The 14425-nt window shown below is 43.7% G+C and overlaps 1 long non-coding RNA gene across 1 annotated transcript in view; it reads right to left on the bottom strand.

The window, feature by feature from the left end:
• Nucleotides 1-1116: 1116 nt before the first annotated feature.
• LOC132224177 (uncharacterized) overlaps nt 1117-14425 on the bottom strand; it is a 50460-nt gene continuing 37151 nt past the window's right edge. The window contains exon 3 of the long non-coding RNA XR_009450613.1: nt 1117-1303. This is a non-coding gene — a long non-coding RNA (uncharacterized LOC132224177). The remainder of the gene's footprint in view (nt 1304-14425) is intronic.

The raw sequence follows: 14425 nt of genomic DNA on the forward strand, positions 1-14425 counted from the left end.
CCAGCAAAGCTATCATTCAGAATCGGTACTATTTTTTCTTAGAGGCATTAAACATTTCTTACAATCAGCATTTGCATTTTCATAAGCTATTTGCTGAGTCAAAATATTTCCTGCTCTCTCATGCTGAATCTGCCTTCTCACTGCTCGAGTGAGGCGAGCTACAAAATCAGAGAATGACTCAGTGGGACCCTGCATGCACTTACTAAAGGCTTTTTCAGGTTCCCCTTTTGCTGGTAAAGTCCACCAGGCTTTTCGTCCACAAAGTCTAATTTCCTCATACGCCTGCTGGATGTATTGGAGCTGATTTTGAACATCACTAAATTGTCCCTGTCCTGCAACCATCTCAAAAGTTATGGGCCTGAGATTTGAAGAAGCTTGCTCTTGACATTTCTCTAAAAATTCTCCTTTCCAGAGCAAATAATCTCCTCCATCCATAGTTGCACGGGCTAGAGAATACCAATCATAAGGAGCTAGGAATGCTTCAGAAATATTACTTATCATTTATCCAGTAAATGGAGCATTTGCACCATTCTGTATTATACTCACGCAAGGCCTTTATCATTTTAAAGCCAAATCTTTCATGCTGTCTTATTATTTGATTTGGGAATTGTGGATTAGCTACCTGTAAAATAGGAAAAGCAAGTCTATATTCTACTGTCATGTCCTTTAATCCTTTTCTGATGGCTTTTTGCATAGGTGATTCTGTTAGTGGCGATTTAAATGTCTCAGAATCAGGACATGAAGGCCACTCCTCCAATTTATCTTTCTGCTTCTCTTTAGGAGTGGAGGGTGCAACGGGAGGAGGTCTTTCTTTTTTGAAAGGCTCTAGCAAATGCAATACCGTTTCCCACAAGGAGAAACAATTTGGGGGCAATTTTTTCCCCTGCTGTTGAGCTTCTTTCAAGTTCTGACCTACCCATTCCCAACATTCAATATCCAATGTACCCTCATCAGAAAACCATGGATTATATTCTATAATAAACTTTAGAAACTGTAAAACAAGATCTTCTGAAACTGCAACTCCCTTATCCTTTAATAAGCAAGTCAGAAGTCTATAGGAAAGTCTCTCCTCTCTTGACAAATTCTGCCCCATTTTGATCTGGTTGAAACAAAAGAAATCACTCGAGCACTTACAGATCTGCAGCTGATGTGAATTTTGCACGCAGTTAAACTTCCACCACCAGGTCGGATGATATGTTACCGCTCTGGCGAATCCTTTACCTTCAAGTTCCTTGTTTCGGAAGCCAATAGTGAGAGTCCACCGCCAGCATGGTTTTCGCGGGTTCAAGACTTGGAGGGAGGGCTGACGCGCAAATGATACACAAGACGGAATATTAATTTTTATAATTACCGGGGGAACCAGAGAATAACCCAACTAAAGAAGTCAAGTTCACCCTGTTGCTCCTTTCCCAGCTGCTTTTATTAGCTAGAATACACAATTGCCTTTAGAAATGCAAACAGACATATCAATGGTAATGTTTAGCAAACAGTAAGATTGCCAGGTCTTTGGGGAGTTTGCTTTAGGCTATTGAGTCAGCAGCAGGTAATAAAATGTAGATATTCGCCGAAACCGGTTTGGCTCAGTGGATAGAGCATCAGCCTGCGGACTGAAAGGTCCCAGGTTCGATTCCAGTCAAGGGCATATACCTTGGTTTGCGGGCACATCCCCAGTAGGAGGTGTGCAGGAGGCAGCTGGTCGACGTTTCACTCTCATCGATGTTTCTAACTCTCTATCTCTCTCCCATCCTCTCTGTAAAAAATCAATAAAATATATTAAATAAATAAATAAATAAATAAATAAAATGTAGATATTCACCCTGTGAATATCAAAAGGATTCCTGGTCAGCCTTCTGCCAGACTCCTCACATTTATATCAATTACTGTTGATCTTGGTCTCCAGCAGACAGGAATGCCCACTCTCACCATTCCTGTTCAACATAGTACTGGGAAGTATTAGCCATTGCGATTAGATAAGAAGAAATAAAAGGCATCCAAATTGGAAAAGAAGAAAACTGTCCTTATTTGCAGATGACATATTGTACATAAAAAACCCTAAAGACTCCATCAAAAAACTATTAGACTTAATAAATGAATTCAGCACTGTAGCAGGATACAAAATTAACACTAAGAAATCTATGGCATTTCTATACACCAATAGTGAACTTACAGAAAGAGAGACGAAAAAAGCAATCCCATTTACCATCACACCAAAATAATTAAGATACCTAGGAATAAATTTAATAAGGAGGTAAAAGATTTACAAGCGAAAAACTACAGGACACTGAAAAAAGAGATAGAGAAAGACATAAACAGATGGAAGAACATACCATGTTCATGGATTCATAGAATCAGCATCATTAAAATGTCCATACTACCCAAAGCAATCTATAAACTCAACGCACTTCCCATTAAAATACCAACAGCATATTTCACAAACCTAGAACGAACTCTCCAAAAATTCATCTGGAATAACAAAGACCCCGAATAGCTCCAGTGATCCTGAGAAAGAAGAACAAAGTAGGTGGGATCTCAATATCAGATATCAAGCTGTATTACAAAGCCACTGTTCTCAAAACTGCCTGGTACTGGCATAAGAACAGACATATAGATCAATGGAATAGAATAGAGAACCTAGAAATCGGCCCAAACCAATATGCTCAATTAATATTTGACAAAGGAGGCAAGAACATACAATGGAGTCAAGACAGTCTCTTCAATAAATGGTGTTGAGAATATTGGACAGATACATGCAAAAAAATGAAACTAGATCACCAACTTACACCATACACAAAAATAAACTCAAAATGGATAAAGGACTTAAATGTAAGATGGGAAACCATAAAAATACTAGAGGAATCCAAAGGCAACAAAATCTCAGACATATGCCAAAGCAATTTCTTTACTGATACAGCTCCTAGGGCTGTGATGGCGAACCTATGATATGCATGTCAGAGGTGACAGGCGAACTCATTTTTTTGGTTGATTTTTCTTTGTTAAATGGCATTTAAATATATGAAATAAATATCAAAACTATAAATCTTTGTTTTACTATGGTTGCAAATATCAAAAAATTTCTATATGTGACACGGCACCAGAGTTAGGTTAGGGTTTTTCAAAATGCTGACACGCCTAGCTCAAAAGGTTCGCCATCACTGTCCTAGGGCATTGGAAACTAAAGAGAAAATAAACAAGTGGAACTACATCAAAATAAAAAGCTTCTGCACAGCAAAAGAAACCATCAACAAAACAACAAGAAAGACCACTGGATGGGAGAACATATTTGCCAATGTTATCACTGATAAGGGTTTAATCTCCAACGTTTATAGAGAACTCATACAACTTAACAAAAGGAAGATAAACAATCCAATCCAAAAATGGGCAAAGGACCTAAATAGACACTTTTCAAAAGAGGACATTCAGAAAGCCAAGAGACATATGAAAACATGCTCAAAGTCACTAATCATCCGAGAGATGCAAATCAAAACAACAATGAGGTATCATCTCACACCTGCCAGAATGGCTATCATCAATAAATCAACAAACGACAAGTGCTGGAGAGGATGCGGAGAAAAGGGAACACTCGTACACTGCTGGTGGGAATGCAGACTGGTGCAGCCATTTTGGGAGACAGTTTGGAGTTTCCTCAAAAAGTTAAAAATGCAACTCCCATTTGACCCAGTGATCCCACTTCTAGGAATATATCCCAAGAAATAGAAACACCAATAAGACAGGATATATGCACCCCTATGTTCATAGCAGCACAATTTACCATAGCTAAGATTTGGAAACAGCCTAAGTGCCCATCAGTAGATGAATGGATCAAAAAACTGTGGTACATCTACACAATGGAATACTATGCTGCTGTAATAAAGAAGGAATTCTTACCATTTGCAACAGCATGGATGGAACTGGAGAGCATTATGCTAAGTGAAATAAGCCAGTCAATGAAAGAAAAATAACATGATCTCACTCATTTATGGATAATAAGGCCATTATTAACAGGTGAACAAAAATAGATACAGAGGCAGAGCAGCATCGAAGAGATTGTCAAACTACAGCAGGAAGGCCCAGGAGGGTTGGGGGGCACGGTGAGGGGGGGTGGGGGGTGGTAAGAGATCAACTGAAGGACTTGTATACATGCATATAAGCATAACCAAAGGACACAAGACACTGGGGGGTAGGGCAGGCCAGGGGATTTTCAAGGGTGGGGGGGGAAAAAGGAGACATATGTAATACCCTTTGTAATACTTTAAGCAAAGAAAAAAAAAAAAAAAGAATCATTGACTGGCTGCCTTCTGCATGCTCTCCACCGGGGACTGAGCCCACAACATGGGCATGTGCCCTGAGGGAATTGTACTGTGACCTCTTAGTTCATAGGTCAACGTTCAACTACTGAGTCACATTGGCTAGAAAAGAGTTATTTGAAAATTAAAAAAATTTGAGAGACCTCTAGCTTGCCAAAAAAAAAGGATCAAATAACTACACTTAAAAATGATAAAGGAGACATGACAATGAAAACCAAAAAAACAAACAAAAAAAGCCCCCCAAACATGAAACTCCTATGAACAGTTCTACACCAACAAATTACATAACTTTGATGAAATGGATAAATTCCAAGAAACACTTAACCAACACTAAATCATAAATAGGAAATCTGAGCAAGAAAATTGAATCAGTAAATAAAAACCCCCCTCAAAATAAATGTTCAAATGCATAGGCTGCAAAAGTAAATTGTACCAAACATTTAAAGAGCACTCAATACAACCTTGAAAATAGCCATTACAGGCCACTGATTTATGGTTAAAATTCACTTTAAAAGGGGCGTTGGAAGATGGTGGCGGAGTAAGCCAATCTTTCCCACTTCTTCCTAGAATCTAGCTGGAATTAGTACTAAATTGGGGAATATTCACCCTAAAATGTCAGCTGAAAACTGGCTGAAGAGATTTTTAAACATGAAAGGGCAGAAACCACCTTGAGACTGGTAGAAAGGGCGGGGTTATGAGAGGAGCTGGCCTAGCTTTCGGGAGTGGCAGTCCAAGGGTGAGGAAGGCTTTCTGGGAGAGAAAAGAAGCCTAGACCACAGGCAGGGCACACCAACCAGGACATCCAGAATCCATAACGAGCCTTAACAAGCAATCAGCAGGGACCTGAGGCTGTGCCCTTCCGACACCACCCCCCCTTGGGGCTTAACAGGGGACCTCAGGCCATGCCCCCGCATCCAGCAGGGCTTGACGGGGGACCTGAGTCTGCACCCTCCTCCCAGCGGGGCTTGATGGGGGACCTCAAGGAGCGCCACCCACCACGGCCCGAGCTGGGGGACTTCAGGCTGTGACCCCCGCCCAGGCGCTGGGCTAGGGAACCTGAGGCTGCGACCCTGCCCGGCGGGGCTTGACAAGGGTGGGACCGACCGGGTCTGGATCTAGCCCAACGGGGGTGGGGCCGGCTGGGTCTGGGTCTCATGTGATTTCGAGGTGCACATGAGTGGGCGGGAACTTGACTCTGGGTCCTGTGTTGTGCCCTAGACTCTGACAGGAGGAAGATTTTCATATGCATTTTACTAATTTTCTTTCATCTCTGACAATTCTATTATAGAGAAAGGGCAAATAGCAATATTAAAATATTTCCTCTAATTCCCTTTTAATGTGCATGAATTTTGTGCACCGGGCCACTAGTATAAGAATAAAATAATATGGATTCTGCAAATATTATTTCAGAAAACTGAAGAGATATTACTTTCCACCTCATTTTAATGAATTAGGCCACAATCGTAATAAAACCTCACAAAGATGTAAGAAAAGTACAAATTGATCTCCCTCATGAAAGTAAATGTAACCATTCTTAACAAAATCTTAGCAAATTCAATCCAACAATGTATGAATAGGGTAATGTGTCTTAATTACCAGGTGGGACTGTGGATGAATGCGACCAAACGCTAACCTGACATTACCCCATTGTCAGGGAAGGTCTGCATGGCAGTCTTGCAGACTCAGAGACCTAAAGTAACCACAAAAGATGGTCTGAAATTAAACTTTAACTAAAAGGAATTATGTTGGGTAGTTACATCCTAGGCCAGTATCTTCCCTGACAAGGTAAACCTTTACTTTAACTGAGTATATCTGTCTTTTAGTATCTATAATAACACTAGAGGCCCAGTGCACAAAATTCGTGCACTGGAGGTGGGGGGGGGGGGGGAGAGGTCCCTCAGCCTGGCATGCAACCTCTTGCAGTCCGGGACCACTCAGGGGATGTCCACATGCCGGCAGGCGGACAGCCCTCTCATAATCCAGGATCCCTCCTTCCTTACTACCCACCTGCTTGCTCCTTACCACTCGACTTGCTGCTCCTTAGCAGCAGGCTCCTTACCGCTCGGCTCACTGCTCCTTAGCACTGCCATGAAGGTAGGTGAGGCTCCTGCCACCACTGCTGCACTCGCCAGCCATGAGCCCATCATCTGGCTGAGCAGCGCTCCCCCTGTGGGAGTGCACTGACCACCAGGGGGCAGCTCCTGCATTGAGCGTCTGCCCCCTGGTACTCAGTGCATATCATAGCGACCGGTGGTTCTCGTTGTTCCGCTGTAATGGTCGCTTAGGCTTTTATTATATAGACTAGAGGCCTGATGAGTGAAATTCATGCATGGGTAAGGTCCCTAGGTCTGGCCGGTGATGAGGGCCGATCAGGGGGGGACCGGTGGGGACATTGGGGGCCCCTGCTGGCACCTGCCTTGGGTGACCTGGCGCCCCCCTCTTGCTGGCCCTGCCCCCACCACTACCACCGGTTGACTCCCTCTACCGGGTGACTGGCGGTGTCCCTGCTGGTACCTGCCATGGCTGGCCTGGGGCCTGCAAGTTGGGGGCAGCTCCTGCATTGAGCATCTGCCCCCTGGTGGTCATCATAGCAACCAGTCGTCCTGCAGTTCAGTTGATTTGCATATTAGGCTTTTTATTATATAGGATACCCTTGAAGTGTCTGGGTAATTTGTAACTTCCCTTTTTTTGGACCCCTTGGGGCACAACTTAATGTGCCTGGGCACCAGGACAGATGCCACAAATTCCTACATTGTTATCATGTTAATTGTTCCTGCACCCACCTAAGTATGTGTCTATCATTTTACTTTTTATCCAATCCCAGGGGTTTCCCCGCTTTGCTTTTTCCCGCCTCTCTAGTCTATCACCAATGAATTTCATGTAATCCACCTATGTCCCTTCCTTTGATTGCAATGTATAAATCAAGATGTAACCTGCCATTCTCCAGAGCATTATCTCAGTCCATTGAGGTTCTGCTTCCTGGCAATTGTCGACAGTTTGGCTCAAATAAACTCACAAAAATTCTTTACAGATTTGAATGTTTTTATGTTAACAGGACCTTGGTTCTTTTTGTCATAGTAGAAAAGATTTTAAGGTCAACGAAAATGAAAGTAAAGCAAAATGGGTTTATGGAAGATACATTCCAAATGAGGAACAGGCCAGACAAAAGGGAGGGAGGGAGGAAGAGAGGGAGAGAGAGAGAGAGAGAGAGAGAGAGAGAGAGAGAGAGAGAGAGAGAGAGAAAATGACTGGGCTACTTATATTCCAGTTGAGAGACAAAGGCTGGGCTGTATTAGCTCACTGGAAAGTCAGAGAAAAAGGGCCTTGGAGACAGGTTCAGGGGGTTAGCCCAGAAAGAGCTGCAACTGCCCTTTTCTCCCCCGATTGCAAGTCTCATGAGGTCCCTTAGAGGTTGGGGGATATGTGCCTAAGGGAATGTCATGGGCATGGTCCTGTTGTGCCCAGAGTTCGGGGGTCCCCAAAAATCCACCAGGGAGCCTCTTCCGATGCAAAAGCAAGGAGTCTTTAATCAATCCTAGGATTGGCTCCCAGCCTGTCTGATGCAGCAGTAAGGCGAGAGAGCGTATCCCAGGAGAACAAAGGGTATATAGGGCTAGTTATTTGGGTAGGCTTAGGGGGTGACGTGTGTTACAGGGATTGGTCATTTAGGTCAGGGTTTTACAGCATAAGGGTCAGGAAGTGACCAGCACATTCTGAAGGTTAGAGCCGTCCCCCACTATAGCCTTATTAGGACCTTAGCTGCATTCCTGGAGCTTTATTGGTCCACTCAGGTGGTGGTTGGGGGAGTTAGGTCAATACTGGCATTCTTGTGGTCACTCAGAAAAGGAGGGGGCTTGGGCTGAGGGCCCAGCCTTGCAAGACAAGATAGAGGAGGGGGAGGTTAGTGTGTCTCTGCTTCGTCCTTGAAGAGGGAGGAGGGGGTGTTTCTGCTTGGTTCTTTCAGTCCTTGGAGGTAGAGCACACATGAGAGTAGGGGAGCAGGGGAGCATGGCGGGAGAGCGGGGGAGCGGGCGAGGGAGAGGGAGAATGGCCCCCAACTCCTGGGTTTAAAAGAGGGATTTTCTGAGTGGAGCCTTTCATTTGCATTCAGGGATGATTGACAGGAGCTATATTTTTCTGGGCATCCCCTTACCCCTAATGTATACAGAAAAACCTAAGGGACCAGGAGGGACCTGAGGTGGAGGGGGTGTTAAAACCAAAATGCGAATTTTATTATTAATAGTCCAGGCCCTAATAAGGTCATATTGGTATTGAGGTCATGTCATTTTCCTCTGAGCCTGTGCAAAGAACTGCCAGTCTGCTAGGCCACCCATAGAGAGTTGTTTTAAGGCAATGTTGTTCAGGAACCCATGGTAGGCCCAACCCCAGCTGCTCATGTCTAACTTCCTAACTCGTATCTTTTTTTTTTTTTTTTTTAATTTCAGAGAGGAAGAGAGAGGGAGAGATAGAAACATCAATGATAAGAGAGAATCATTGATAGGCTGCCTCCTGCATGCCCCCTACTGGGATTCGAGACTGCAACCTTGACCGGAATCGAACCCAGGACCCTTCAGTACGAAGGCCGACGCTCTATCCAATGAGCAAAACCAGCTAGAGCCCTACCTAATCATCTTGACAAAACAGGGTTTACCCCAGAAAAGTAGTCCTGTTTCAGAATTTAAAAACCAATCAATGTAGTTCAATATATTGAATTTAAAAAGTAAAACTATATAATTAGCTCAATAAACATGAAAATTTAAAGCACATTCTAGACTTTAAACTTTCAAAAAGGTAAGAATAAAAAGAAACTCATTTAACCTAACAAAGGAAATCTACAAAACAAAAACCTGTGGCTACAATAATGCCTAAGAGTAAAACCTTTTCACTACTTCTATTCAAAATTATAGGTGTCCTAGGCAGTAAATAAGGGGGGGGGGGGGGGGGGGAGTAAATGAAATTAGAAAAGAAGTAAAATTGTTCTTACTTGCTGGTGATAGTAAGGAGGAATATAGGGGGCAACCTGGGGGGGGGGGGACTAGCAATCTGAATCTGTGCCAGTGACCGGTGTCCTAGTGCAGTTTTGTTAGCCTATAATTAAGTCACTGCCCCTTCCTTAGGCAATAGTCTGTTTTCCTGGGTGCTCCCAGTTTGCAGGGGCCACGGGCAGGGAATCTGGCATCTTGGCCAGAGTGGGAGTTGCTGGTGCCACCCAGGCCAGGCATTTAGATACAATCTAACTTCCCCATTCTAAGTGATTCAGGAGAGGCTGTGAAAGCCCACCACAAAAGCCCGGAAGTAAGGAAAGAATTTAGAAATATATATAGGGGTGATCTCATTGTACTGGTTGTTCAAGCTTTGGATCTTAGAATCCCCTGAGGTAGCAGCGCTGCTTTAAAGAAAGGGTTTTTCCTGAATCCCCGAGTATTCGTTGTGTATTTTCCAGTCGCCTGGTAAATTCTGTAACAATAGGATCCTATATGCAGAAAATCCTAAGGAATCCCCAACAAAACTACAACTAACAAAGAAGTTGAGGAAGTAATAGGATACATGGATTAAAACCCACAAATCAATTGTATTTCTACAACTACCAATAAGCTATCCAAAAATGAAATTCAGAATATTGCATTCTGAGTAGCATCAAAAAGAATAAAACATTTAAAGATAAATTTAACGAAAGAAGAGACAAATAAAACTTGACACAGACTCAAAGTGTTACCAAAAAACCCAAGTTCGGCTGCTCACCAATCGAAAACCAATACTGAGAGACAAGTGCTTGGTAGAAAAGAAAAGTTGCTTCATTCAGAAAGCCAGAAGACTGGAAAGAAAGCAGACTAATGTCTAAAGACCATCTCCAAAGTTCCAGAGCAAGCAAAAGAGTTTTTAAAGGGGAGAAAGGATGGGAAAATAGCAGGAACTTTATGCTGGGCTGCACTCGGTCTGTATGCAGTAAATCATTTTCTTGATTACTAGGAGACTTCCTGGTGTAAGCAGCTGGTCACAGCTTCTTTAAAGAGACACATTCCTTCCATAAAACAAATTCTCATAAATTCTCCTGCTTAACAAGGAGAAGTTACCCCTCCTTCTGAAGGAGACATCAGCAACTTAATGACTACATTCCTAAGAACAAAAGTTGAGCAGGAAGGGACTTTAGCATGTGAACAAAGGCCTAATTAAGAATTAAATTATTTAATTCTAGCTGCCAAAAATACTAGGGACATTAAAATCACAAGGGGCTCACTAAAAATGGTACAGAGAACAAACTAATTGATGGTTGTCAGTTGGGAAGGGGTTTGGGGAACTGGGTAAAAGAGTGAATTAATTAGTACAAATTGGTAGTTACAAAGTAGTTACTTGTGTGGACGAAAGAGGGCCCATATACTAAAGGTGACAAGCTCAGGGGAGGCCAGCATGGCAGGCTCTACAAACTCAGAGACCAAATGTAACCACATAGAATGGTCTGCACATAAAAATTCCTAACTAAAAGTGGGTCATGATGGGTAGTCATGTCCTAGGCCTGCAACTTCCTTATCAATCTTTATAGTAAGTGAGACTACCTATTGTGTTTTTGCATCTAAGAAAACATGCTTTCGAAATGTCAGAGTAATCTCTCTCCTTTTCCTGACCCTTCAGAGCACGCCCTCTGCACCAGAGCACAAGACAAACAGACTCTGAGACCCCCATCACTGTTAACTTGTTCCCCCATACCATCTCTACGTGCTATGAATATTAACTATCCTATATTCATTAGTGAAAAAGATGTATGTGTCTCTCCATTTTACTTTTTATCCAATCCCAGGGATTTCTCCACTTGGCTTTCTCCCACCCCCTTAATCTACCACCAAACGATTTCATGTAAACCTCCTTACATCTTCTTTGATTCTATTTTATAAAATAAGCTACAAAACTGCCATTCTCTAAAGCATTTTTTCAATCTGTTGAGCTTTTGCTTCCGAGCAATTGTCCTCAGTCTGGCACAAGTAAACTCATAAAAATTCTCTACAGGTTTGGATGTTTCTTACATCAACAAAGGAATATAAAATACAGCATTAGAGAATATGGTTAATACTATTGTAATAACTATATATGGTGTTGGAGCTACTGGGGAGAACACTTGATGAATTACATGGATGCCTGACCACTATACTGTGAACCTGAAACTAAGCTATATATATAAAAGGCTAATATGCTCTATTCCTCCTACCCTCTGACCGGTCGCTATGACATGCACTGACCACCAGAGGGCAGACACTTAATGCAGGAGCTGTCATGACGCACACTGGCCAATCCCACGGACCTGGCGCCAACAAACCAACACTCAGCTTCCCCCAAGTGGGACACAGGCCCCGCCACCACCCCAGAGCGATACCACACCAAATCACAGCCAACTGCTGCCGGGAGCCGGTCCATGCTTGCTGTTTCAAGGGACCTGGCATATATGGCATACGGTTCTTAATGTTTGCTCACCTTCTTGGCGCTGTGTTTTAACCAAGGTCACCTCTCCGAGAAAGGTTGAATCCCCAGGTAGGGATTTTCCCCTGAAGTTAGGGAGGGAATAAAACCTCTTAACTAAGTGCCAGGCGGGTAATTAATCATTTTAACTACAAACAATCATGCTTAAGCTACATAATCTTTACTCCCTGGAATGGAGATAAGAAACGCCCTAACCTTTGGAATAGAGATTGATAGGATTGGAATCAACTGGTATAAATACAGATGCAACAAGACAACAACAGACAGAATTTAGAACACAGAACTTAGGAGACAGGACTTAGAAGACAGGACCAAGAGAGAACCTACAGACAGAACCTACACAGAACCTACAGACAGAAGAACTTCGCTGGAGAGAGCATGGCAAAAGATCCTGGACTGAACCTGACTATAGAACATGGCAAGAGAACCTGACTAGAACCTGGTGACTGAACCTGGCTGGAGATCTGAAGCAAAACCTCTCTGGAGATCGAGACCAGAACTTGGCTGGAGATCCTGGCTAGGCTGCTGATCAACTGAACGCTGTCTCCGTGTCATTCCTTCTTCGCCGACTCCGTCCACACCTTTGGGGACCCCTGGACCCGCTGGGGTTGGACCCCGGCATCTGGCGCCCGAACAGGGTTCCCTTAGGTAAGTCCCCCCGCACTCGGGACGGATAGGACTCCACCATAGGAAGAAGGTGGATAGTCTTCGCCAACTCTGTCCACACCTTTGGGAACCCCTGGAACAGGATTCCCCCATTGAGAACCCCCACGCTCGGGACGGATAGGACTCCACCAGGGTACTGCAGACCTCCTTATAGAAGATAAGTAGGGTAAGAAGGTGGATAGTACAGAACTTAGATTGAGAAGATGTGCCATACTGAGTCCAAAGAAAGAAGACTCTGTATTGATCTTTAGATTAAGAAGATGTGCCATACTGAGTCTAAAGAAAAAAGACTCTGTATTGATCTTTCGATTAAGAAGATGTGCCATACTGAGTCTCAAGAAAAAAGACTCTGTATTGACCTTTTAACATATATGCTTGCTAGCAGAGGAATTAAGGTTACTCCCAGTCAGACAGAACGTTTTATACAAGAAGTATGTGCCGGGGTCCAACCCCAGCGGGTCCAGGGGTCCCCAAAGGTGTGGACGGAGTCGGCGAAGAAGGAATGACACAGAGGCGGCGTTCAGTTAATCAGCATGGTTGGGTTCTCTTGCCTGGTTCTATTGCCAGGTTCTATAGGTTCTCCAGGCAGGTCCAGTCACCAGGTTCTAGTCAGGCTCTCCTGCCAATCTCCGCAGTCAGGTTCAGTCCAGGATCCCCTGCCATGCTCTCTCGCCAGGCTCCACCTCCAGGCTCCGAGGCCAGTCCCTGTCCAGGATCCTCCGGCATGCTCTCGCCAGCGAAGTTCTTCTGTCCGTAGAGAACGTTCTGTGTAGGTTCTGTGCCTAGGCTCTGTCTCTCTTGGTCCTGTCTTCCAAGCCCTGTGTTCTCAGTTCTGTGTTCTGAGTTCTGTCTTCTGAATTCTGTGTTCTAAGTTCTGAGTGTTTCTGTCTTGTTACAACTGTATTTATACCAGTTGATTCAATCCTATCAATCTCTATTACAAAGGTTAGGGCGTTTCTTATCTCCATTCCAGGGAGAAAAGATTATGTAGTTTAAGCATGATTGTTCGTAGTTGAAGTGATTAATTACCCGCCTGGCACTTAGTTGAGGGGTTTTATTCCCTCCCTAACTTCAGGGGAAAATCCCTACCTGGGGATTCAACCTTTCTCGGAGAGGTGACCTTGGTTAAAACACAGCGCCAAGAAGGTGAGCAAACATATTAAGAACCGTATGCCATATATGCCAGGTCCCTTGAAACAGCAAGGATGGACCGGCTCCCGGCAAGTATGTCCATGCTTTTCTGAGGAAGGAAAGGTAAATGTAATGGCATGGGAGAAGGTAGGCCCAAGGAGCCTTATCCTTAACCCCACTGCAGCCTTTCTACCCTGGGAAAGTGCAGGATTGGCAAGCTCTCCCTGGGATGATAGATCAGGACTCAGGTAATAGCGGAAAGTGCCAATCCTACTCTTAAAATGGATATAAGAGAGCATTTGGGTTTTTGTTTTTAATGCCTGCTTTTAAAAAATAAAAAAGGGGGAATTTGCCGGGAGCTGGTCCATGCTTGCTGTTTCAAGGGACCTGGCATATATGGCATACTGTTCTTAATATGTTTGCTCACCTTCTTGGCACTATGTGTTTTAACCAAGGTCTCTGAGAAAGGTTGTTTCCCCTGGTAGGGATTTTCCCCTGAAGTTAGGGAGGGAATAAAACCCCTTAACTAAGTGCCAGGCGGGTAATTAATCATTTTAACTAGGAACCATCATGCTTAAGCTACATAATCTTTACTCCCTGGAATGGAGATAAGAAACACCCTAACCTTTGTAATAGAGATTGATAGGATTGAATCAACTGCTATAAATACAGATGTAACAAGACAGAAAGAGACAGAACTTAGAAGAGAGCCAAGAAGACAGAACCTACACAGAACCTACAGACAGAAGAACTTCGCTGGAGAGAACATGGCAAAAGATCCTGGACTGAGATAAGATCCTGGACAGAAACTGGCCTCAGAACCTAGAGACAGAACCTAGCAAGAGAACATGGCA

The sequence above is a fragment of the Myotis daubentonii genome, chromosome X (assembly GCF_963259705.1).
Source record: "Myotis daubentonii chromosome X, mMyoDau2.1, whole genome shotgun sequence".
Taxonomy (NCBI): domain Eukaryota; kingdom Metazoa; phylum Chordata; class Mammalia; order Chiroptera; family Vespertilionidae; genus Myotis; species Myotis daubentonii.